Below are 25,289 nucleotides of genomic sequence, written 5' to 3' on the forward strand. Positions count from 1 at the left end.
TAACAGAGGAGTAGCGTTTTTACCTACTAGCATAAACTTCCCACACACAAAACTCTCAATCCTTTGGGTTATTTATGTTCTAAGTGTTAGTGCCATGTGTCGCCTGACATTTTATTGTCATTGATTTCTTCCTAAATTCCTTTTGACATAAAGTGGAATTTAAAAAAATCTATCGTGAATGAATCAACGACTTCCAGGCAGAAAGGCGACTGACATCCATTATCTTCAACTATAGTAACTACAGGTTAGAGGATGTGACCTGAGATGAAATGACAAATTACTGAAAAACTATTTGATTAAACATTGAACTACAACTACAGAATATTTGTAATTAAGCAAGATTCTTTTTGTCTTCTATTTGAATAGTATGTTAAGGTTTTATTTATTCAGACAACTGTTACTTAGGGAATATACAGTAGTTTGATCTCCTGACATGTTTCGACTGTCAACCAATTGTTTGAAGAAATGAAACCATAACATACAGAATATTTGTTTTATGTTTAATAAGATATTTATAAAACCTTATAGTGTAATAGGTCAGTGTATGTTATTTACATGTCATTTAGGAATGAAATTGAAGGAATTTATCTTTATCAGGGTCAAGGAAGGATAAACAAAACCTAAAAAACTGGTTGATTTTAATTTTCTGTGTTTAAAAAACAAAACAAAATGTTAAAAGACAGAAAAAAACAAAAAGGCTTGTTTTTTTTCATATTGTGCAACCGTACGTTTCCGTTTTCAAAGTTTCTGCAGATGACAAGCCTCGTTTTACCATGTCAAAAATCACATCAGAGTAGAGTTCCAAAGCTTATTTAGCCTGGGCTAGGGTAACCACTGGTAGAAAGTCATATTGTGGTGCTTTTCACAGAAACAGTATTGTACATACGCGCCCTTACTTTGAAAAACGGCAAATCCCGGTGTTACGGTCTGAGTTTACCTTCGTACTGAGATTCTCTTACAATCTCAGTATGTGACTGCTACGTACTGAGATGTATCCGTGCTGGATTAGCCGTGCACAGAGATTGCTGTGCTGATTTTAGAAAATGCTTAAAACATCACATCAGTCAACCATTCATAAAAAATCGACCAATGATAAAAAAAATAATGATTGCCATGATTTATATGAATACAACAGTTTATTATTGTAAAGTTGCATTAGGTCAACTGTTTTTTTTTTTTTGCAATGTATATTATAATCATATGTTTTTTTGAAAAATGAATTATTCCTTTTTGTATTGATTTTTATGTGAATCGTTTTTTGGAGAATAAACTATTCCTATTCGTATTGAGATTGCTGCATGAGACACTATTACAACAACAACAACAAAAAGTTTTTTAACACAGGATTTACTTGAAATAGTTTGAATTGTCAGTTTAGTCTCATCACTTGTGAAACTTCCAAGCCAGTCTGCTAGATGATTTTAAGTAAAGATTAGAGTGAATAGACCACAATGTAAAACACCATATAATTCAGTCTCATAGCCTGTGTGGAAAATCATTTTGCAAATTGTTAAGCTCTCCATCATCTGTAAGCAGTAATGTGCATATGCAAGTGACAAACTGGGGCTGAATATCCCATTTCCTTTTTTAAGAATTAATTGTAAATAGAAAGTCATTACCTGGGAATGGCACAAAAATGCTTTGCACTTAAAGAGATCATTTCAAGCTTTATTTAGATATTGGTATTCCTGTGCAGTCTACTAAACCTGTAATCAAATCCCTCATTTTGTGGGGTCTGCACTAAAATGACACACTTTGGTCTTGTGCTCTGCCACAAGCATACCAACGTTTTTATTTTTTTTATTTTTTTTCAGAGGGATTACCAGTAGTTAGCATACAATTTAGTTTTAAAAACAGATCAAGTTGGTTTTTTCAATTCTTAGAATGATACATAAAGACATACTTTATTCTGCTGTTTAACATTTGATTTTGTTGGATGATTCCACAAACATCCTCCTGAGACCCAGGAGAAAAAAGGTTTTGATAATCAGATTTTTTTATTACATACTGAGAGTCTTTAGGGAAAAAAAAAATGCAACAACCATTTTCTCAGAAATGTTGTTACATTTGAATTTATCATCTATCCGTTGTAGTGGACATCAGGTCTATATTAATACAAAATGTAACTTTAAAATGCCATGGCAAAGTATTATCTTTTATAGATTATTGTCTGAATTTCTTTCCATTTCAGAACATTACAACAGTTAGATGAGAGAAACACATCTAAACACTAAACGTTCTTATTTGTAAAACATCATCTCACAAAGGTGATGGGTTGAAGCCCTGGGGTGGTGGAGTAACTGATCAGGAAGCAGGCTGTAATCAAAGGGTCATTGGTTCTAATCTAACCTGGGGGGTATTTCAAAGTGTTCTCAGTCGAGCCAGGCTTATGGTTAAACCTGGTTTAGCTAAGCCATACATGACCATGCTGGCTTTTACCATTTCATCAAACTCTTCTCAGCTTCATACTCTCCAGCTGAGCCAAGCCAGGTGACAGTGTTTAGCTTAAGTGCACTTCCTCATGAGACCTACGAGATCAATCACAGATTGAATGATTGAAGAGTGACGGTGCATGCGCTGCAGCTTTTACAATGAATGAGAAGCCAATAGGAACCAATGTGGAGACTAACAGGACATGACGTCATCTGCTACTGAGCAGTGAAAATAAATGATGGATACGTAAAAAAAAAAAAAAAAAAAAAAAAGGCAGAAAAAGTAGTAAAGGATTAAAGAAGGTGTTATTTGGTCAATTTATCATAGCAAACAACTGAAGCATGTGATCACACACTGATCGTGTGCGTTTGACAAGTTTTTTTAACACATGTCAACGTTTAATAAAAGAGATGATGTAACTCACAATTAAATAATATGTAATTTATGAGACTTGTGAGTGTTTGATGAATAGTTTGTTGAACTCAGCCCTAAATGAACAGCTGGAGCAGCAGCGGTGCTGTTGGATGTCACATCTCACACTGTAAACGCTGCAGGTGCAGGTGAGCTGTCCACGGGAGATGCGTGCACTGCGCGCACATCCCGAAAAGCGATAGTGTATCTTTGTCATTGGGAGCCTTAGTGCTCTAGGCTGTCACTGTCCCTGAAGCCCCTCCCTCTCTGTATATCCACAATTTTCTCATTATTATTCTCTGATCAATAAATGAACACATTTATACAGTGCGGTAAATGGAGGCGATGGATACACATGTATCCTTATATTTTATTACTGATGGTTTATACACATGGAGACTGTGATATCTCATTAAAAATATGGTACACATTGAACATGTAATGAGACAATGATTTTATTGTCATTTGTATGGATTCAAAATCATATTCAAACATTTACCATGATATTCTGTTTAACTTCCTTTTAAAATGCCGTATTAAAGCAAAATTTAAAAAAAAAAGTATTACAGAAGTATTTTTGACACCTTTTTCCTTTTGTAGCTCTTTAATGAGTGTTTTAAAGCATCACGAAATGACTTCTTTAATAATGATGATGTGGTTTCATGAGAGTGAGCTGAGATACCAGCCATTTTGGAAAAACAGTGTTAATTTAGCCACACCCCCACAAGTGAGGCCTCATTGGAAAGGCCAGGAAGTCCTCTTGACAGTACAGTGGGATTAAATTTAATCAACTAAATTGCAGACTGATGTTCCCCACAGAGGACAAAAATGCATTGCAGAGTCTCAGGAATGAGTATTATAATCCAGGGTATTTCACTTACGGTAAAACTTTTGTTAAAAAACAAAGCCAAGCTTTTCTTAAACCAAAAACTTTTAGCACTTGCAATCAAAAGCCTTTTTATAAGTTAGTGGATGTGTCTTCTGAGGGCTCCTGTTCCAGAGATCAGAGATGGTGTGATTTAAGGTAATGACATGCAGAGGTGTCATTCTCATCTGGCAGGCGGCTGTGAATGTGGAGCATTATGAAAGTCTTCCCTTCAGCAGGCTGCACGTGCCTCATTTTCAACACAGAATTCACCGGAGATAGAGTCTGGCACTGATGTCAGAGTGTCACAGCAGGACACTTTTACATTGTGTTAATATTTGACTAAAATGGAAGTATCTTCATTTGCTTTTGATTTTTATAAAGACTTTTTGGTAGGTTTAAAAAGTAAGTCTTTGCACTGCACTTTGAAAACAACAATCTTAACTTGCTGCCATTAATATTAATTAACTTATCTTAATCTAAAATGTTTTACTTACTTACTTTCTATTGCAAAATGAGTAGCTGAAACCTAATGTTTACTTTCTTATTCCAGAAAAGTTAAAGAATACTCATCAGATCATCCACATCTGACTTTGCTCCTACTTGAAGGTTCTTCAAGTCAAATAAATGTTTTCCTCCCCACCTTACCCTGTATAACTTGGTCATGTAGAAACAATGTTTGAAGTCCTTAGAATAACCTAGCAAAGTCATATTCTTGGAAGTAATAAAAAATAATGCATTGGATTTTATATAATGCTTTTCATTGACATTGAAAGCACTTTACATTGCAGAATTGTGAATTTTAGGATTGAAGCATAAAGAAGCCACTAAGGTTCCTGTGTGTTCTGGTCAGTTTGACACAGACTGTGTCCCATTTTAATAGCTCAGTTCCCATGTCTGCTATCTTCTTAAGATGGGGATACTCAGTGTGATTTTTGACCCATCTTGAGCTGATTTTTCACAATCGTGAGGTCGTAAGAAGATCAAACATGTTTGAAATCCTGGTCGGTCCTCTTGAGGGTATCACAGTTGAAGCAGTGCCCCGGACCGGCTTACCTCAAACTCTCACACTGCGCATGCATAAACGCCGTAGGACCACTGTAGAATTGACGGACCATACTGCCCAAGTCTGTCCAACCAGTTCCTGGTCCATTCTTTTCTTTTTTGAAGCTCTTTTTGCTGAGTCTCTCCACTTCCAGGTTCTTCTTCTGCAGTTTTTTTTTTTTTTTTTTTTTAGAACTCATATTTATCAGACTTTATAAATGCATGCCAATATACAAACATTCAAAAGAGTATTGCACAAATTATTAGTAAAAAAATATATACATATATATATATATATTAGGGTGCATCAAAAAACACAATTCTTGAATCTTGATATGACTGGGTGCTAAAAGTGTTCCAATATATGTAGAAACAACACATGCAAAATATTTTTCCAGTACATGATGATTTAGGGGTGCCACCGCACATCTGTTTTTGTTGGATAAAGTGGTTAACAGTGCTCAATGGTCGCCATGGAGATCTGAGGTAAACAATACTACAGCTCAAGAAAACTGAGGAGATCTTTCTGTTTCAAGTGATCTTTCTGTGTTGGGTATGTATTATTACACATTAATATCATATCTGTAGTTGTGTGTTTGTATACTTATTTATCATAAGTCATATTAATAGGCATTTGGTGCTCATTACATCTAGCTAACGTTAGCTAGCAACAGTTTGCTAACCACAGTTAGCTATCTATGTTTGCTAAGCTATTAAGCTTAATATCAATGTCATATTCAGAGTATATATGTCTCATGTTTATTTAGAGTAGCATTGTAGTTGGTACAGTAAATGAACATTTTAAATACAAGTATATTTGCAAGCACAGCTAGCTACTCTGGTAGTGATGTAACGACAAGTTATGATGAAGTTAGACTATGTACAGCTAAAAGTTGAGGCTTATACAAGAATGGTTTATCAAATTAAGTGATATTAAGTATGGTAAGTATGGTAAAACATTTGACTCTATTTATATGAGCGTGACTCTATTTATATGTTCTCTATTTAACTGTGCTGCTGCCTGTTTTGGCCAGGACTCTTGTAAAAAAGATTTTTAATCTCAATTAGACTTCTCCTGGTTAAACAAAGGTTAAATAAAATAAAACATAAAGGTAACACATTACAATTAGGGTACATTAATTTACTGCTAGTTAATGGCTTAATAAGCATTACCTAACTGTTAATAAACAGTTAGTAAATGCTTAATAAACATAAACTAAGCATTAACTAACTGTCATGCTTTGTTTGTGCTTAACTAAGCATTAGTTAACTAAGCATTAACTAACCGTAAATAACTAAGCATTAACACTTACTTAATGCTAAATAGGCATTTACTATGCATTAACTATCCATTAATAGCATTATCTTAGCATTAACTCAGTTAATTGATGTACCATTATTGTAAAGTGCTACCAAAATAAAATTATTTTAAACACTGTCCTTGAGCTTGTATCCTTTTCATTCTCAGGCACTGCACAACACAACCCACCCCAGGATCCAGCTCTCCTAAGATGCTGCCTTCACCAACTGTTCCCTGCCAGACTAGCAGTCGCAGCCTGGTCTTTGGTCTGGGCCCCAGCATCACCAGTGATGATGGCATCATCACCGGTGCCAAACTTCCAACTGGTCGTCAGATCTTACGCTGCATGCTTGCCAAGAAACCTGGTGCAAATGGAGCGTTATCGCAGTTTGAGGCAGCCAGGGTTGTCCTGGAGCAGGTGCGGCCATTTTACAAGAAAGCCAACATCCCAATGGTGAGCGACAAGCGTGCGTGCCACAAAATGGTAGACTTAGTCAACGCGAACAACAAGCTGCGGAAGATCTCCCAGGCCAAGCGCTCCAGTGAGACTACAGCAGAACAATTGGAGAAAATGGAGTCCAGACTTGATGCCACATTTCCGCTGTGGCCCCCAAATGTTGAAAAGCTGATTGATAACCCAGAAGACCTGGCTTTCTTGGCCAGCATGAAGACCGACAGAGTGGCCACATTTGGTGTATTGGACAAAAAGCTGCAACTCAAGGTGAAGCGGCGAGAGGAGCGTCAAGCGTCCGCAGCAGCCAGGCAGTCCAGCTGTCTAAAGGAGCTGGAGGAGATGACGGCAATGTCCAGCTTCGAGTCGGAGAGTGATGAGGAGTCAGGGGAGGATACTAACACAGTCTATCCACCATCTGAGGGCGAATTATCCCGCAAGTATAAGAAGACTGGAACAAACGTCTTCATTCCACATGACATCCTTAGCCGACCTAGTGTTGTGTCACTGGCTACAAGGTTGAAGATGTCACCAATGCAACAGGCTGCCTTCACGCGTGGCCTTGTTGCAGAGTCAGGCGGTGAATGTACACATCTCTCTGCATCTTATGCAACAGCTGACCGAGCAAGACGCCAAGTGCTGGAGGCTATCAGTGAGGAACAGCACAAGCAGTGGACACCACCTCCATTGTGCACCCTACACTGGGACAGCAAGTTAACACCGATGCTCAGCAATGTGCGCCAGTTGGAGGAGCGTCTTACAGTGGTGGTTGGAGATGCAGAGCGGCTGAAACTGCTTGGTGTCCCAGCGTATAAAAAGCAGACCAATGAGGCATGTGGAGCAATCATTGCACAGTTGACATGCATGTTGCTGCAGGACTGGCGCTGCGCTGACCATGTTGTCAACATGGCATTTGACACCACTGCGTCAAACACCGGCCATCTCACAGCAGCCTGCATTGCCATACAGCTCTCACTGGGCTGACCACTGCTTTGGTCTGGGTGCCGGCACCACATTGGCGAGGTCAACCTGAACCAGGTTTTTACAGACCTGAAGGTGGAGTCATCACGCTCGCCAGAGGTTAGCTTGTTCACCCGTCTCAGAGAGAAATGGACACTGCTACCACAAGAATCAAGCAGCCAATGGTCCCGCTACATTCCTGGCAACACTGAGCAACCACTCCTAAGCAATTTACGTGCTGAACTTGTCAGGTGCGCAAAGGAAGTCACGGACCACAAGTGAGGTGACTACCAAGAGTTTGTGCAGCTGTGTCTTGTGTTTCTGGATTGTGAAGAGCAGACTACAGTGACCTTCCAACGTCCGGGAGCGCTCCACAAGGCACGATGGATGGCCAAGCTGCTCTACACTCTTAAGCTGGCTTTGATGGAGCAGCACATCACGTTGCTTCCCCCAGGGCACAATCACCACACGGCAGCAGGTGCCGAAGATTCGGGCTTTTGCCATTTTCATTTCACACATTTATGCTAAGTGGTGGTTGACCTGCGAGAAAGCTGTAGATGCTGCCTGGAATGACCTGACACTCTACCACCAACTGCAGGCATACAAGGCTGTAGATGAGGGCATTGCAGCATCAGCGATCTAGGCGCTGGAGAGGCATCGCTGGTACCTGACAGGTGAGATGCTACCCCTGGCTCTCTTCAGCAGCAAGGTGCCCAATGATGACAAGCGTGCACTTGCCAGAGCGATCTTGGAGCACAAGCCTGCTGATCTCCCCCTGCACATCCCTGTGCAGCGCTTTGGCACTGGCTTTGGCAAGCCAAAGTTCCCCACCCTCTTGCCAACCACCAGCTTGTCTGACCTCGCCAATAAGGATTGCTGGTTTGGGATGCACCAGTTGCACATTGATCCAGAATTTATGTCTCTGGATGTGAAAGAATGGGTGACCAATGCTGCATTCAAAAAAAGTGTGGTCAACGTACGTGCAATGAACGTCGTCAATGACTGTGCCGAGCGTGGCGTTAAGCTCACCTCTGACTTTGTCGCAGTGGCAAGGAAGGAGCAGCACCTGCAGAATGTGCTGCAGGCAGTTGAACATGACCGCAACCAACAGCCAAACCTTCGCCGCTGCAAACGCAAGCTAATCCCTGAATAGTACGGTTACTCTTTGGTGGCGGGTGGGGAGACATATCTGGGGGGAGACGCAATGGCTAGGTTCAGAGTTCAGGTTCCATTTCCTCTCTCCTTCTCCCTGGTGATGTTGCTCCATGGAGCAGACCCTGGCACAGACTGAGCAATTAAGTTTGACGTTTAGTTATTGTCAGTCTTACCATTAGGCCCTGTTAGTTGCCAGTGAGTTAGCCACTAGAAAAGGTTTGTTATTTTAAGTGTGTCAGTATCTCCCCTTGTGTCTAACATTAAAGTCAATTAAACTGTGTATGTGTGTCCGAAATCCATCACTGCTGTACAAAATTCAGGGTAAGGTGACGTAAACATGTCCCATTGACCTCCATTCATTTTATCCATAGGAAAAATGAAGGAGAATCTTGAAAGTTGAATTCTGAGAAATGCCCAAGTTGCCCAAAGGGCAAACAAACAACTTTGATGTTGATAACCCTATAGAACATGTTACTGTATAAAAATTCACTGTCCTCAACATTTCCAGGTCAACCATTTGGCAATTAGACTAAAAATTGCACATTTTTCGAAATTTCACCAAAGTTCATGTGTGAGGTGGCACCCCTAAAGCTCAATGGAATTCTTCAAAACTTTGCAAAGGTCATTTTTATGTTAATTGGAACAACATGCAATGCCAGCCAAATTGATATTTTGAAATTAAAATTTAACATTGAAATTTGATGCACCCTAATATATATATATATATATATATATATATATATATATATATATATATATATATATATATATATATATATATATATATATATATCAGAACATAAAAACAAAAACACACAAACTGCTCATCTTTTTTAGGATAGCAAATCCAACATGGGACTCCATCTTTTGTCTTTTAAGGAACAGCTATTTCTGAAGCCTCAGAGAATAGGTGATTTCTTCCATCCGATACATTTTTCTTACTTTCTCAATCCAATTAGAATAAGTAGGTGGGTCAGACTGCAGCCATTTGATGGTGATACATTTGTCTGTATGTTTGCCTGAATACTGTGTTGAGGGCATCATGGTTTCTGTTTGCAATGCATGTTGGTAAGCCTTTAACAATAAGGGGGGCACCTTTTCCTTAAATAGTTTATACAATTTGTTAATGAAGCCGTCAGGGCCTGGGCTTTTATTACTTTTTAAATTTGATATCTCCCGTTTTACTTTCTGTTCCTGGATTGGTTCATCTAATTGTGTTGCTAATGATTCAGGGAGAGTTTTTAACTGGATACATTTTTTAAAATGTACACACACACACCAATATAAACAGTGAGTTACATACCATCTCAGATGGCGTTGGACTTCTAGAAACACTTTGCTGTGTAGAGAGACTGCTCTTCAAGACCTGCCTTATGTTGCTTCTGATTGATGCCTGCCGTGGTTGGTTAGATTTAGGCACAAGGAGACATGGATTGGTCTGGGATTGGTTATCTCTGTCAGTCAATCAGAGTTACTCGAGCTACGGCAGGCCGCGAGGATGAAAGTTCATTATCATGAAAAAATGGGGAAATATAAGCATGAGAAATGTCAAGTGTGGCGTGTGGTGTGAGAATGCGTCAAATTGCGTGACTGTCACGCTCAAAGCGTGAAGCTTAGCAGCTCTGTATTAAGCAGATCTGGAAAACATCAGCAGCACAGGGGGAGCAGCTGTTGTTCCAAAATCTGTTACCCAAAAAAATCTGTGACCGGAGGTGGCGACAGTTCCAACCCCTGCGGCTTCTCGACGGATATTTACTCCCCCTTAAACTTTGTAATTCTTCTCCAGTCTGCATTTTCTTCACCCACCGGAACGTCATGTTTAAGGGGGAGTAAATAGCTCTTTAATAGTTACAAAGAGGTTTTGCACATTTTTTCTCTACCGCTGAGAAACCGCAGATAGCAGAAAAAACGATTGAAGAAAAAATTAAGAAACTTACGGAAGAATACGCAGCTAACCCGTCTGAACTTATATGGAAAAAACTCGAAAATACAAAACTTAATCTGGACATAATTTTATCTAAAAAAACAGATTTTATTTTACAGCAATTACGGTACAAAAACTTTGACAACAATAAATCAGACAAATATTTAGCAAATCAGCTTAAACACAACAAAGAAAACTATTTCATAGCGGCAATTTCTGATAATTCAGGTCAAACTTTAAACTTACCTCAGGACATTAATAAGGTTTTTCATGATTACTATCAAAACCTATACTCATCAAACTTAAACCCTGACCCTGAAGATATGAAAACCTTCCTCAATAACTTAAACCTACCACAGCTCACCATAGAGCAGAAAACCACCTTAGACTCACCATTAATCTTACAAAAACTACAAAATGCTTTGGATAGCATGTCAACAGGCAAAGCACCAGGTCCAGATGGACCTGGTGCTGGACCTGGTGCTGGACCTTCAGCAGATCCCTGCTGAATTCCTAAAACACTTCTGGTCAATGCTGGCTCCGCTCTTTTTCAGAGTAGTAACAGAGATTAAAAATAAAGGTTATGTAGGAGGTCACATGAATACAGCAAACATTAAATTACTACTTAAACCAGACAAAAACCCCATGTTACCCTCAAGTTACCGTCCCATCTCACTTATTAACACAGACATAAAAATTATTTCCAAAACACTCACTTCCAGGTTAGAGAAAGTTGTACAGTCAATTATATACCAAGACCAGACAGGATTTATTAAAAATAGACACTCCACAGACAATGTTAGAAGGCTGTTTAATTTGATCAACATGGCAGAGAACTCTAAAAAGAAAACAATAATCTTGTCACTAGACGCAGAAAAAGCATTCGATAGAGTCAACTGGTCATTCCTCCTTGCTGTCCTTGGCAAATTTGGCTTTGGAGAATCATTCATACAATGGATCTCCACCCTGTTAACCTAAGGTCTCAGTAACCACAAACAAAATAACATCCCAAAGCTTCACACTGCAGAGGGGAACAAGACAAGGTTGCCCACTCTCACCCTTGCTTTTTGCAATATTTGTTGAACCTCTCGCAGCAGCTGTTCATCAGAAAACTGTTATTAAAGGAATCCACTCATCCATCTCAGAACACAAAATTAATCTTTATGCGGATGATATTTTACTCTATTTGGAAGAACCCCAATCCTCATTAGAATAATTATTTAAACTAATAAACAGCTTCTCTAAACTATCAGACTATTCCATTAACTGGTCAAAATCATCAATCCTTCCTTTAACAAAAAATTCATGGAACCCAGCAACCCAAAACCCACAATACCCCTCCCCCACAAATATAATTAAATATCTAGGCTTAAATATATCACCAAACCTAAATGAATTAATTAAACTGAACCTAGACCCTCTGTTGGATAAAGTCACAGAAGACCTGCGGAGATGGAACAATCTCCCCATCTCACTCCTTGGCAGAATAGCCTCAGTTAAAATGAAAATCTTACCTAAAATAAACTATCTGTTCTCTATGATCCCACTGAAACCACCAACGCAATGGTTCAAAAGATTAGATTCTGCAATTACAAAATTCTATGCTAGGAATAAAAAACCCAAAATAAGCCTTTCAACTCTTCAAAAAAATAAAAGCGAGGGAGGGTTGGAAGCCCCTAATTTCACGCATTATTACCTAGAAAACCAAATTCTATATTTAACAGAATGGCTAAAACCAAAAGAATACCACAACACCTGGCTAGAAATAGAACAGCTAGACTGCAAACATATTAAACTCTCTGATCTCCCTTTTATCACTGTGACCCTCAAACGTCATAACTGCTTTAAAAACCCACTGATTGCCTCCACCCTGACTGCGTGGTGGAAAGCCCTGGACATTACAAATGTTCAATTAAAAACTAGCATGCTGTCTCCAATCTGGCACAACCCTGACTTTAGAAACAGAAAAACATCGCTCTATCTAAAAACATGGGAAGATAGCGGAATTATTCATCTCCAAGACCTCTTCGAAAATGGTAAGCTCAGGACATATAACAATCTAACCCAAACATTTAATATAAATAAAAGTAATTTTCTTCAATACCTACAAGTAACAGAGACAATTAAGAAAAATACGGCAATAGATTTAATCACCTTGCAACCTCCAGAACTGGCCATATATATGAAAAATATCTCAACAAAAACAAAAAAAACTCTCAAAAATATACGAGAGCACTCGGACACTAACTCTAATCACTTACCAATCACTAAATGGGAAGCTGAACTCTCAATCACCACGAACACCGATTTCTGGACAGAAATTTGTTGCAATACCTTTAGGATGACTAAAAACACAAATCTTCAGCTAATTCAATACAAGGTCCTCCACAGATCCCACATTACCCAACAGAAAATGTATAAAATGGGCTTCTCCCCAACATCTGCTCTCAGTGCACCCAGGGAACAGCTGATTCATATTTACATGCCGTATGGCTTTGTTCGCCAGTTCAACAGTTTTGGTTTCTAATCACTGAAAAACTGTCCTCCATTTTGGACTACAGGATTCCTCTATCTCCAAATCTATGTCTGTTAAGAGACCTGACAATGCTTGATATTCCAGCAAACCAATTACAATCCATCCTTGCGGCACTTGCCATAGCAAAAAAAACAATATTAGTGAATTGGAAAGATAAAAAAAACCTTAAACATAAACCAATGGCGAAATCTCCTCATAGACTTTATTTCCATGGAAAAGATGTCTGCTCTCAGAAAAAATAAAATAACCTGCTTTGAGGAGCGTTGGACTCCTTTTCTAATTGCATTGAATCTTGATTTTTCATTTTTAGCCTGATGATCTAGCCTGCAAGCAACTGCCAGCACCACTCTTTACTAACACACTGATCTAACTGTAGTCCTGGACCTCCATGGGCTTGTGGGGTGGCCTTGACCTGGGTGAATTGAGTGGGTTGCTGGGGTGTTTTGGGTGCCTCTGTGGGGGCGTGCGTCCCTTTCGGGTGCTCTTGTGGTCCCTGGGCGGTCTGGTATTGCTCTCCTGCCCCCTTCGTGCACATCTGGGTGGCCCTTGGTGCCGGGGGCCTGCATGTCTCTCTGCCACTCTTTCCTCTTGCTCTCTGGCCACCTGTCTCGTCCTCCGCCTTCGCTGGCGCCGGCTCTCCCGTTGGGTTTGGCGTGGGGGGCTCCTGTCGGCCCGGGGTGCTGGTGGGGGGGCTGTGGCCTTCGCTTGGGGGGCGGGCATTGCTGCGCTGGGTGGGTGGCTCGGGGGTTGGCTCGTCTGGGGGCCTGGGGTGGTGGGATTCGTGGCTTCGGGAAAGGGGGGTCCGGGATGGGGGTGGCGCCTGCTCTTGGGGGCGGCACTTGCGTCCTGGGTTATTGGGTGGCAGGGTGGTGCGGTGGGTTGCTCCGCCGGCCGGTCTGGGCGCCTTGTCCTGGTTCCCTAGGGCGCGCCTTCGCTGAGCGTGCCGCGGGCGCGGTGGGTCGGGCCGCCCTCTCCCCCTCCTCCTCGGGGGCTCACTTGGGGGACCGCAGGGGCCGGCTTGTGTAGCTTCGGGGGGAGGGAAGGGTGAGTTGTGGGGCCTCGCCCACGCTGGGGCCTCCCCTGGGCCGTGCTAGGTGGGTGTGTGTGGGGGCGCGGCTGGTGGCTCCTGTCCTGGCGGATCCGCGTCGGGGTGGTTGGTCTGCTGGCTGGAGGCGCCGGGCCCCGTGGGTGCCGTGTCTGGGCGGGGGTGCCCCGGGGGTGGGTCTCTGGGTTCGGCGTCTCGAGGTGCGCCCTCCCACCGTCTGCCCGGGGACGGGCTGCGGTTCGGCGAGGTGCCGCGCCGCCTTGGGCGGGGTGGGGCTGGGGCCTGCTGTCCTCCGGGCTGTGCTGGCGTCGGGGGTGTCTCATGTCGGCCCGCGGGTGATGGGGGGATGTCTCCGTGGGTTGGGGGGGCTCTGCTGGCGACATTGATGTGGGGTTGCGGTGCCTGGCTGGGGGAGCATGGGTTCGCCTACCTATCGGTCCGTGGCTGGCAGGGTGGCCCTGCTTGGGTGGTTGGTGGCGTCCTCTCTCGTCGGGGGGGCCGGGGCCGCTCACCTGTGGAGGGTGCTATGTCGTGGTGTCGTGCGGGCCTGTGCTGGCCCTGGCGTGGGAGCTGGCCTCTCTCCTGCGCGGTCGCCACCTGCTTTGGCGGGGCGGGCCGCTCTGGGCCGGCTGGCGGCGGAGGTCGCCTCCTGGACTGCTGGGGGATGTGGCTGGTGCCTGGCTCCGCCTGTGAGGGGTCCTGCCGTGCTCCGTATGGCCGCCGCGGTTCGGGGGGGTGCCGCGGGGGGTCTCTGGTTGTGCTGCTTGGCACGTCTCTGGGGCCCGCGGTGCCGTGTGCCCGTCTGCGCCGTCTGCCCTCTCCGGTGGCCCGCCATGCGGACGGGCCGGGCTCCTACCAGACATGCCTCCTACATGGACACTTCACATCACTCACTCCCCGCTGGTCTGGCTCACCCACTTGTTGCACCACACTCACACACCCAACCCTTGGGGGGCTGGATGGTAGGGCTGGGGGTGGAGGGGGCTGCCGCCTGCGCTACTAAGTAGTGGCGCGGGGGCGGCACTCCCACCTCTGGCTGCCCTACTAATCCCTCCAATTTTATTTACACCTCAACACACCTATTGCACCACATACACAAATATACACAAAGGCTGGATGGGGAGCACCGCTCCCCTCCATCCACCCTTTTTTAATAGCACTTCATACATTCACTAAACACATACATTCACTCAGGGGATAGGGAAGTATCACCCATAGCAGGGTGGTGGGTAAATTCACACATCTGGGCCTGTCGGGTGTGGGCCCGGCCCATCTCTTGATGGCTGGGCTACCGGGTGGGGATCGGGGGGTGCGGTCGGGCGTGGCGGGGCGGTGGGTCTCTGGGGGGTGTGGAGGAGTGTTGCTGGGGGCTCCCATTGCGTGGCGCTCCGGGGTGGTGCTCTTTACTGGGGGGCGGCTCTAGCTGTTCCGGGGGTTGAGGTCGGTATCGGCCACTTGGTAGGTCTGTCCTGCTATCTGCGGGCTGGCGGGTGGGTGGGTTCTGCGCTTTTGGCTGGGGGCTGCTGCTCCACATCGGTTGCGTGCCATTGGGGTCCCTCTCTCCTGTGGTGGCGGCCGCCGGTCGCTCTTGCGCTGTAGGGGCATTGCCCCGTGGCCTGCGCTGTCCGGTGGAGAGCGGGACCTGGGCAGCTGTCTTTGTGCCGTCTGGGGCTGCGCGGTCTTGCTGGGTTGTGGCCTGTTCGTGGGCTGGGGGGTTGCCCACCACGGAGGTCTGGTCCGGGGGCTCGCCCTTGGGGGTTCCCTGTCCTGCGGTGGTGCCTTTTGGGTCCGGCGGGTCTGGCCGGCTGGCTGGGCCGGTCCTGGCGGGGGTCTGCCGGGGCGGGTGGTACGGGCCGCGCCCTGCCATACCTGCGGGTGCGGCCCTGGATGGCATTGGGCGGCGCTCTGTGAGTCGGGCTCTGCGGTGTGGCTGGGCCCTTTGGTGTGGGGGGGGGGGGCGTCTGGGGCGCATCGCGCAGGCGGCATCAAGGAAAGGCGATCTGGCGCGCTCTGGGGTGCCTGGTCGGTGCGCCTGGGGGCCGGCTTGCAGCATCCCCTTGGTGCCCTCAGCGACTATGGGCGTGGTTGTCGTCCCTGGGGGCGCTGCTCTCGGTGCTGCTTCCGTTCTGGGTCCTTCTGGCCTGGGGTCCGGACCCTGCTGGCTCTGGGCCCACCGGCGGGCACCCGCCAGCTGCCTGTTCCGTGCGGCTCTGGCCGTCTGCTGGGTGGGGGCCTTGGCTCCTCTGCTGGGGTCTCGGGCGGGGGGCTCTCTGGGCCCGTCCCTTGGGGGGTTGGGTGCTTGGGTGTGGGTGGGTGGAGGGGGCTGGATGCTGGCGGGGGGCCTTGGGGTTGGGGGTTGGGGTCGGTGGGGGGATGCGCTGGGTGCTCGGCTGCTTGGGGCTTCCTTGGATGTGTGTGTGGGGGGCGGTGGCTGCCTCTCGGCCTGGGATCTTGGGGGCATCTGGGGGTTGCGCGGCCACGGGGGGGTTGCCTGGGGCTCCCTGGCCTCCGCTCTTTCTGCTGGCCTGGCTGCATCTGCGGGCCCAGGGCAGTTCCTGGGCTTGCAGTAGTGGTTTTTTTTTTGCACATATACTGGTATACGATGCACTGGCACGCCTTGGGATCAATCAATCAATCAATCAATCTTTATTTGTATAGCGCCAAATCATAACCAATGGTATCTCAAGGCACTTTACAGTAGAGCAGTCTTAAGGACGGACTCTTCATTTTATGGATACACACATATGCATATATACGTAAATACACATACATATGTATCCCACACCCAACATGAATTCATCATGGCGGCAAGGAAAACCTTCTGTTAAGCAGCAGGAACCTTGTGTGGATCCCATTCCTATGATGAACAGCCATCCACGTTATGCTGTGTTGGGTGTGTGCAGAGGAGAGGGTGGAGACAGAGCCGCTGAGACTCTGTAACTCCACACTAAGGATCCCACGGACCTGCAAGACAAAAGCCAGAAGGAGTACAGGAGCAAACACACAAGGGAAGAAGCAGACATAGAGGGAGTGTTTGAGAGAGGAATGGGACCCTCTCCGGTCCCTCTCTAGCCTAAATGACCTCTCTCTTAATGCCCTCTCCAACCTCTCTCCAACCGAGCATGCCAGACCCCCCCGGCAGTCTATGCCTATTGCATCTTAATTATGAGCTGTGGGATAAAACTCATACTGGGCTTAACCTTAGACACGTTAATCCCAAATACCTGCTTTAGGTACTACCATTCACTCATTCCCCCTGTTCACAGCCACGACCATTATAGCAAATCTTCACACTTGTCACCATACTGGCTGGATTACACAACATAATAAGCACAATATATTCTACAACCTCACATCTCACCCTCACTGCAAAACAGTCTATTCTTCCCCACCTTTTCTATTTCCTGCCTTGAGTCTCTCCTCCCTGCTCCCTTTCCCCTCCCCTTCCCTCTCCCCCTCCACTTAGGTGTATCACTGCTCTCCCTTTTTGTATCCTCCCTATAATAAAAGATTTCTTACCCTTCCTTAGGGAGGGCTTGTGATGGTCACAATTAAGCAATAAAATAAATCAATGTATTTTATTGCAATAACAAAATATGCATTGCTGTCTCATAATGATTGCACTTCCTGTGGTGTTGACCTTTGACAGCATGTGCAGACAAGTTAAAAAGAATTAAAAAAAATAAATAAAATAAATAAATAAATAAATAAAATTATGTAGTCGTTCAACCCCTACTGTCTAGCCTCTTTTTTCTTTTTCTTGGCATTTAGAAATGATATTATTCGGCCCCTGATATAAGCCTTAGCACAATTCCACAAAATGAGGGGTGACATCCCAGGTGTAGCATTTATCTCCAAATAGGTCTCATATTCAGCATTTATAAAATTACAGAATTCCTTTTCATTTCAAAGTGGAGCATTCAATCTCCAGCATTAAACTTTTGGTATCTGTCCTAAGTCCCACATTACTGCTAAAGGTGCATGATCAGATAGGGTCATTGGCAAGATTTATATGTTTTCTATTCTATGTTTTTCATTTTCAGAGGTGACAAAAGGTCTATTCTGGAATATGATGACTGCCTGCGTGAATATTATTTCTCCAGACATCTATTAGACGTAGTTCTGCCGATAGTCGTTTTAGAGCTTTGATCATTTGAGAGGCGGGGCTTTTGCAGCTAGTCTGTCAATCCATGAGTGGCGACATGACGCAGTTAAAATCCCCTCCTAACAGAAATATACCTGAGCTCTTTTGGAGCACTGCATTGAAAATATTATATATAAAGTTTGGCTCGTCCCCAATAGGACCATAAATGTTGTAAAGGGAGACCAGCACACCATCAGTAACTCCATGAACTAAAATATACCTCCCATCTGGATCTTTATGAATGGCCAGTGCAGTGAAATTCACCTGCCTATGTACTAAAATAGCAACACCTCTTTTTCTGCCAGACTGATGTGAGGAAAATAATACGGGGTCTGCCCAAGACCTCTTAACTTGTCATGCTCAACATCAGACAGGTTTGTTTCCTGCAAGTGTGCAATGTGACATACAGTGATTTTCTTTCATTTTACAAGGCTATGAAGTAATTTAATGTCATAGCTTATGACTCTGAGAGCCTTCATTTTTGAAAATTAAGTAAAGTTAGAGAGTTCCTTCTGCATAATGATTATTCCCATACCAGCACATTGTTGTTTGTGTAGTGTAACATGAATAAAAAACAAGAAACATGAACAATCCCATTAAATGATCCCCGGGGAACAGTAAGATTTGAACAGGAACAATAACACAGTCTCAAAAAGCCCAACTACATAACTTTGTGTTACCTCAAGTATCATGACAGTCAGTCACATTTCGTCATCCACTGATTGGAGGATGTTTCCCTTGACATAGTCCATGGCTTCGGCACCATCCACGAATTCCCTTTCCATGTTGCTGTAAGTGACGGAGAATCTTTGCCGGTAATAGGATCTCGTAGCGAACTCCAGGTTTGTTGCTTGTTGTGGTGTAGTCCAGGAATATGGGGTTTGCGTTGTAGACAAATTTGCCTCCGCTGCTGCGTGCTCTCCTCAGGATGTCCGCGGCGTCTCCCTCCCTGTTTAGTTAAGCGATGATGGCGCGCGGTCTGTCACCTGGCTTCCATTGAATCACACTGCGATGTCAGCGCTCCACACGCGCTTCCCTGTCGAGTTGAAACACTTCTTTTAGGAGCGAGGACACAGCCTCCGGTGTGCTGGATCCTTGGGGCTCAGCCACCCCAATAATTCGGATATTACCTCTTCTTATTCACCCCTCTAAATCCTCATACTTGTCTTTAACCACCTTCATTTCTTTCTAGAGAGCAGACACAGTTCCTCACATTGCCACTACTCATCAGACCAGGTGGACATGTCATCTTCCATACTTTTGACGTTAACTTTCACCTGCTCAAGATCCGCCCGAATGGCGGCCGTTTTGCTGTTAATTTCAGTCTTTACATCCTGTATTTCCCTTTTCAATGACTCGAAATGGTCAGCCATGGCGTCCTTAATTTCTTGTTTGATAATGGTGGGGATACCCTGCCGTATGGATGTTAGGATGTCCATTTTGATTGCTGTCGTGTCCATACTGTGTTTCGGAGGAGTAACAGGCTTTGACATCTCGTTCTCGGCGGTGCTGTCGGAACTTTTTCCCTCGGCTACACTGGCCCTTGTGTTTTATAAGGCCTCGTACATATTAGCGGCCATAAATGCAGCTATAAGTGACTTTTTTGTTGTGTTGTTGATAGTAATCAAAAATGTGCAAGAGTTCTGAACAGTGCTTCTTCACGCCATCGAGCTCGCTAGCGCCCCCCTTATGCTTCTGTTTTAATGGCAATGCTTCAGAGTTGTGTGTGCAATATGAATAAAGAATATTATACGTATAAAATACAGCATAGTGATGTAACGATTCACTCAACTCCCAATACAATTCGATTCACGATACTGGGTTCACGATTTGATGCTCTCACGATTTATTGAGAAAATGAGACTGTAGACAAATGATGACATATTATATTGTGATAAAATATTCCTTTAATTGTTTTTTTTCTAAAAAAACCTAGAAAATACTGTACTATTTTCTTTTATCTTTTATTGTCAAAAGAATACCTTGATAAATTATGCAAAGCAATTCAATTTAATTAAAAATAAATCCTGAACAAAATAAATAAAACAATAATACAAGTCTATTTATTCAAATTTCAGCTCTACAGTAAACTATGCAAAACTGCATAATAGTTCCTGCTTTTTTTAAATGTGCAACTGAAAATGTATTTTGCGCCTTAAAATGCGTGTCTTCCCCTGGGAGAACCACAGTAGGTCTACAACTAAAGTCATTGTTTATTGATCAACTGATGACAAATCGTACAATTATTTGCTCTATGTTGCTACAATCTTTAAAGTTTGGCTTGGGTCAAATTACGACAAATAAAATCAATACATAGATTAATAAAACAATTCCTAACTTAAAGGTCCCATGTCATGCTATTTTTCACATCTCCATTTGTTCTAAGAATCCCAAAAACATCGTATTTGAGGTTTATTTTCCCAAACTCGCTTGTGTTCCAGAGTTTTAGCCTCTGAAAAGTCACTTTCTGAGTAACTCTACACAAACAGGCTGATTTGCAATGTACTTATACATATTCATGAGTGGGCGTGTCTATCGACGGTACACTGACTTCCTCCTCCCCGCACGGTGACGTAGGGCCAGAGAACAGCCCACCCTCCTCCCACCCACTCTGTAGCTGAGCTCATACTGCTTTATAAACAGACAGAGCGTGGGGGCGGGGCGTTCACTGGTACATACATAAACTGTAGAAAATACATACATAGCACTGCGTGAAGGACACTGAAATGCTCAACTTTGTGGGCATGTCTGTATCCATGTCAATCACGGCAGAGAGCTTCCTGGAGGTGCAGCTTCTCGAGCTCAGTGTCGCGTCAAATTCGTCATCAAAGTGAGAACGCGTCATCAAATTGGAGCGAGGTGTTTGGGCTCACCCTGCAGTAAGAAAGGAGCCTATAGACTCATTTCAATGTGGACAAACATGAGACACGTGACTGACAAAGAGCCTGCGCACACATGCACCTAATTTAGTATGCATACGTCACATGAAGTGGGTCTCTATAACCCCTGTATGAATCTGCATGATGGGTGATGTTAAACAGACTGTGCCTATACTCTGGGTGCCTCTGGACACAAGTCATGGGAGGGCCCGCCCTCCCAGCCCCCCCTGAAGTCCTGCCCCTGGATAACGCTCTCTGCTGTGTAAAAAAGATACTGCGATTCACTTTTCAGAGTATCGATATGAACCGTGAAACCTTTGAATCGATTTTTAACTGCAGCACGATTAATCTTTACATCCCCAATACAGCACTATTTGTGGCTTGAAATGAATAGACAAACTGATAAAGCTGAATCATTTTGTTTGAAATGGTCTTTCTGCATAGCAGCTCATAAGTTAGGTCAGACGACTCCAGTCCCACATCTGCTGGACAGTCCACTGCAATCCATTTAGCCAGTGAGTTTGTTCATTTGTCACTCATAGATTATTCAGTGGCTCTGAACCCTGTCATCTTGTCGACTGTGGATTGGCGACACTGCCTGCTTGGATTAGGACTGTTGTCCATGCTACAGTAGCTGCTAGACTAAAATGAACACTAATGGAGCACAGAAATGACTTTTCCACAGGTTCTCCATTTATTGTGTTGTAGAAAGTGCATCAATATGTTGGGTATGCCGGGAACTAGTGCAAAGAGAATTTTTTTTTTTTTTTATTATTATTTATTTATTTTTATTTTTTTCTAGTGTTTTTTTTTTTTTAATAAATTAATCACAATCAATGCAATAAAGTTTGTAGCGTTCCAGCTGTTTGAGGTTATTTTCCATTTCACGGGTCCAGCCGTTCACGCCCACTTATCACCGTTCATCCAATGATCACACACTGCCAACCTGTGGAGCGCTATTAAAAACACCCACAAGCATCCACGTTGGATACTGCTGAGAGACAGACATGCCAGCAACAGCGTGGATCTCTTACCTGCTGCTGAACTGCTAGTTATCCTTCGATCGTCGCCTTGGTAAGAGCCAACAATGTTAGCACCGGTAACATGCCAGCATTCTCTGTTGCCCTGCGACGAACTTATGATTTTATAATTCCGCAGAGTACCGAGCCGTGACTACCGTGGCATTCCCCAACTGAACCCAGACTCTACTGACGGGAGGTACAGTGACTGAAACTTTAGTTAGTGAAGAGTTTTCTTGTGTTTTTTTTTTTCTTATTGTGTCTTCCGGGTTGTTTATAGGGTGGGATCCGTGGTAAAACCCGGAGTTGAGTTTCCTTTTCATTCGAGTGTGAGCAATAAGGGAACGGATTCACGAAACCGATTGTGGCGTAAAATACGAACTGGATTTTTATTGAATGGACTGATCATGTAAACTACCTGTGAAATACACAAACTGAATTGAACTTGATGTCTGGTGTATTTTGTGGAAATGTGTATTGATTGTTCATTATACTATTTCTGTTTTGTACGGGTTATAGTTATTTTGTTTTGAGTTGAATTTATTATTATTTGTCAGACCTGACGCTGACTGGCACCCTTTCCTTTACGACATCCTGTTACAAAATTGGCACCCAGAATGGGGCCCTCACTAAAACCCTGAATTTATGAAATAGATAAATAAATAAAATAAAGTTCACTTTTTTGGGAATGGATGTTTTTTTCTCAACACCTGTTGAAATGGCCTCCTCAACGCAAGACTGCAGTCAAACTCAACCAACTGCAGAGAAAAGGACCACATATTCCTTATTAGATATGGATTTATGTGTTTCATTGAACGCAGATCTGTCTCAACCTCTCATTCCTCTGGCAGTGGCATCTCAGGATGAAGTTGGAAAACAGGATGGCTGTTCGTCTGTATGCTCAACTGAATTAATAGAGGAACCAGTCGACACTGATAAAACAATAAAAGCAACTTTGGAGGAAAAGTTTGTAATTCTAATGGAAATGCAAAAACAACACAAAGAGGAGCTGGAAAAAACAGTTACAACTTTATTAAAAATGTCACAGCAACAGTATAACAGCGCTTTCAATACTTACATGAAACTCTGGACAAACAATCAACATTTCTGAGGAATCAGTTTGCAGCAAACCTTAACTGGCGCTTAACACACTATCATACAGAGACGTCAAAGGACATCAAAGAGTTCATGACCCCAGTCGCACAATCAGTTGTTCACTTGCAGGATGATATGGGGAAATTGTCCCAAACTATGGATTACGTGACCCAAGAATTGGGGTCTATGAAAGAAACACTGAATGTATCTGCACTTACAACAGTCCCTGTTCAAGCAGAACCGAAAAAGGTTCGGCTGGAGGAGGCTCAACCCAAGCGCCTCCAATCCACCGTACTGACTGATAACACAGGTGTGCTTCAGTCTCCTAGGGGTTCTCCTGTGTTGTCTGAGGCCAGGGCATGGATAACAGGAAAGTGTCCTGTGAAATTACAGTTTCCGTCATTTGGGAAGATGGAAGATGAATCAGATCCACTTTTGTACTTGGAAAAATGTAATGATTTTCTTGCTTTAAATTCGCTGACGGATGAAGAGTTGATGGCGATTTTGAGAAATGTTCTCCAAGGAACAGCGGGAGACTGGTGGGATGTGGTATGTTTAAACACACATACCTGGTCAGATTTTCAAAACAAGTTCCGTGCTAGCTTTTTGTCAGAAGATTATGAAGATGAACTGGCAGAGAGAGTGAGGACAAGAGTTCAAGGCGAAGGTGAAAGCATAAGAGATTTTGCGTTCAGGTACCGCTCTTTGTGTCAGAGGTGGAAGCCTGAAATGCAGGAAGATGCCGTCTTAAAGCTGATTTTCCGGAACATCAGCCCCCATATGGCAAGCCAGCTCCGAGGCAGAGTAACTCCAGTGGATGAACTGGTGAGGCTCGGACAACAACTGGAAAAGGACAGGGTGAGTAACACTGCGCAAAAAGCCCAAGAATCGAACCCCGAATATTCCAAGATATGAGTCAAATACGGTGATATCCACCTGGGATACTCTCCGAACAGCAGTTGAAGTCGATGTCATGTTCGGAGCATGTCAAACTCCGGATATGGGAACACTTTTATACTTGCCATATCCCGGAGTTCAATTCTTCCCGGATACTCTCCCCGGTCATATCCGAAATCCGAACACCACTAGTATTTTGATTCCGAATACTGCACCGATACTCTCCCCGGTCATATCCGAAGTCCGAACACCACTAGTATTTTGATTCCGAATACTGCACCGATACTCTCCCCGGTCATATCCGAAGTCCGAACACCACTAGTATTTTGATTCCGAATACTGCACCGATACTCTCCCCGGTCATATCCGAAGTCCGAACACCACTAGTATTTTGATTCCGAATACTGCACCGATACTCTCCCCGGTCATATCCGAAGTCCGAACACCACTAGTATTTTGATTCCGAATACTGCACCGATACTCTCCCCGGTCATATCCGAAGTCCGAACACCACTAGTATTTTGATTCCGAATACTGCACCGATACTCTCCCCGGTCATATCCGAAGTCCGAACACCACTAGTATTTTGATTCCGAATACTGCACCGATACTCTCCCCGGTCATATCCGAAGTCCGAACACCACTAGTATTTTGATTCCGAATACTGCACCGATACTCTCCCCGGTCATATCCGAAGTCCGAACACCACTAGTATTTTGATTCCGAATACTGCACCGATACTCTCCCCGGTCATATCCGAAGTCCGAACACCACTAGTATTTTGATTCCGAATACTGCACCGATACTCTCCCCGGTCATATCCGAAGTCCGAACACCACTAGTATTTTGATTCCGAATACTGCACCGATACTCTCCCCGGTCATATCCGAAGTCCGAACACCACTAGTATTTTGATTCCGAATACTGCACCGATACTCTCCCCGGTCATATCCGAAGTCCGAACACCACTAGGATTTTGATTCCGAATACTGCACCGATACTCTCCCCGGTCATATCCGAAGTCCGAACACCACTAGTATTTTGATTCCGAATACTGCACCGATACTCTCCCCGGTCATATCCGAAGTCCGAACACCACTAGTACTTTGATTCCGAATACTGCACCGATAC

This window comes from Gouania willdenowi, chromosome 3 (assembly GCF_900634775.1).
Source record: "Gouania willdenowi chromosome 3, fGouWil2.1, whole genome shotgun sequence".
Classification (NCBI taxonomy): domain Eukaryota; kingdom Metazoa; phylum Chordata; class Actinopteri; order Blenniiformes; family Gobiesocidae; genus Gouania; species Gouania willdenowi.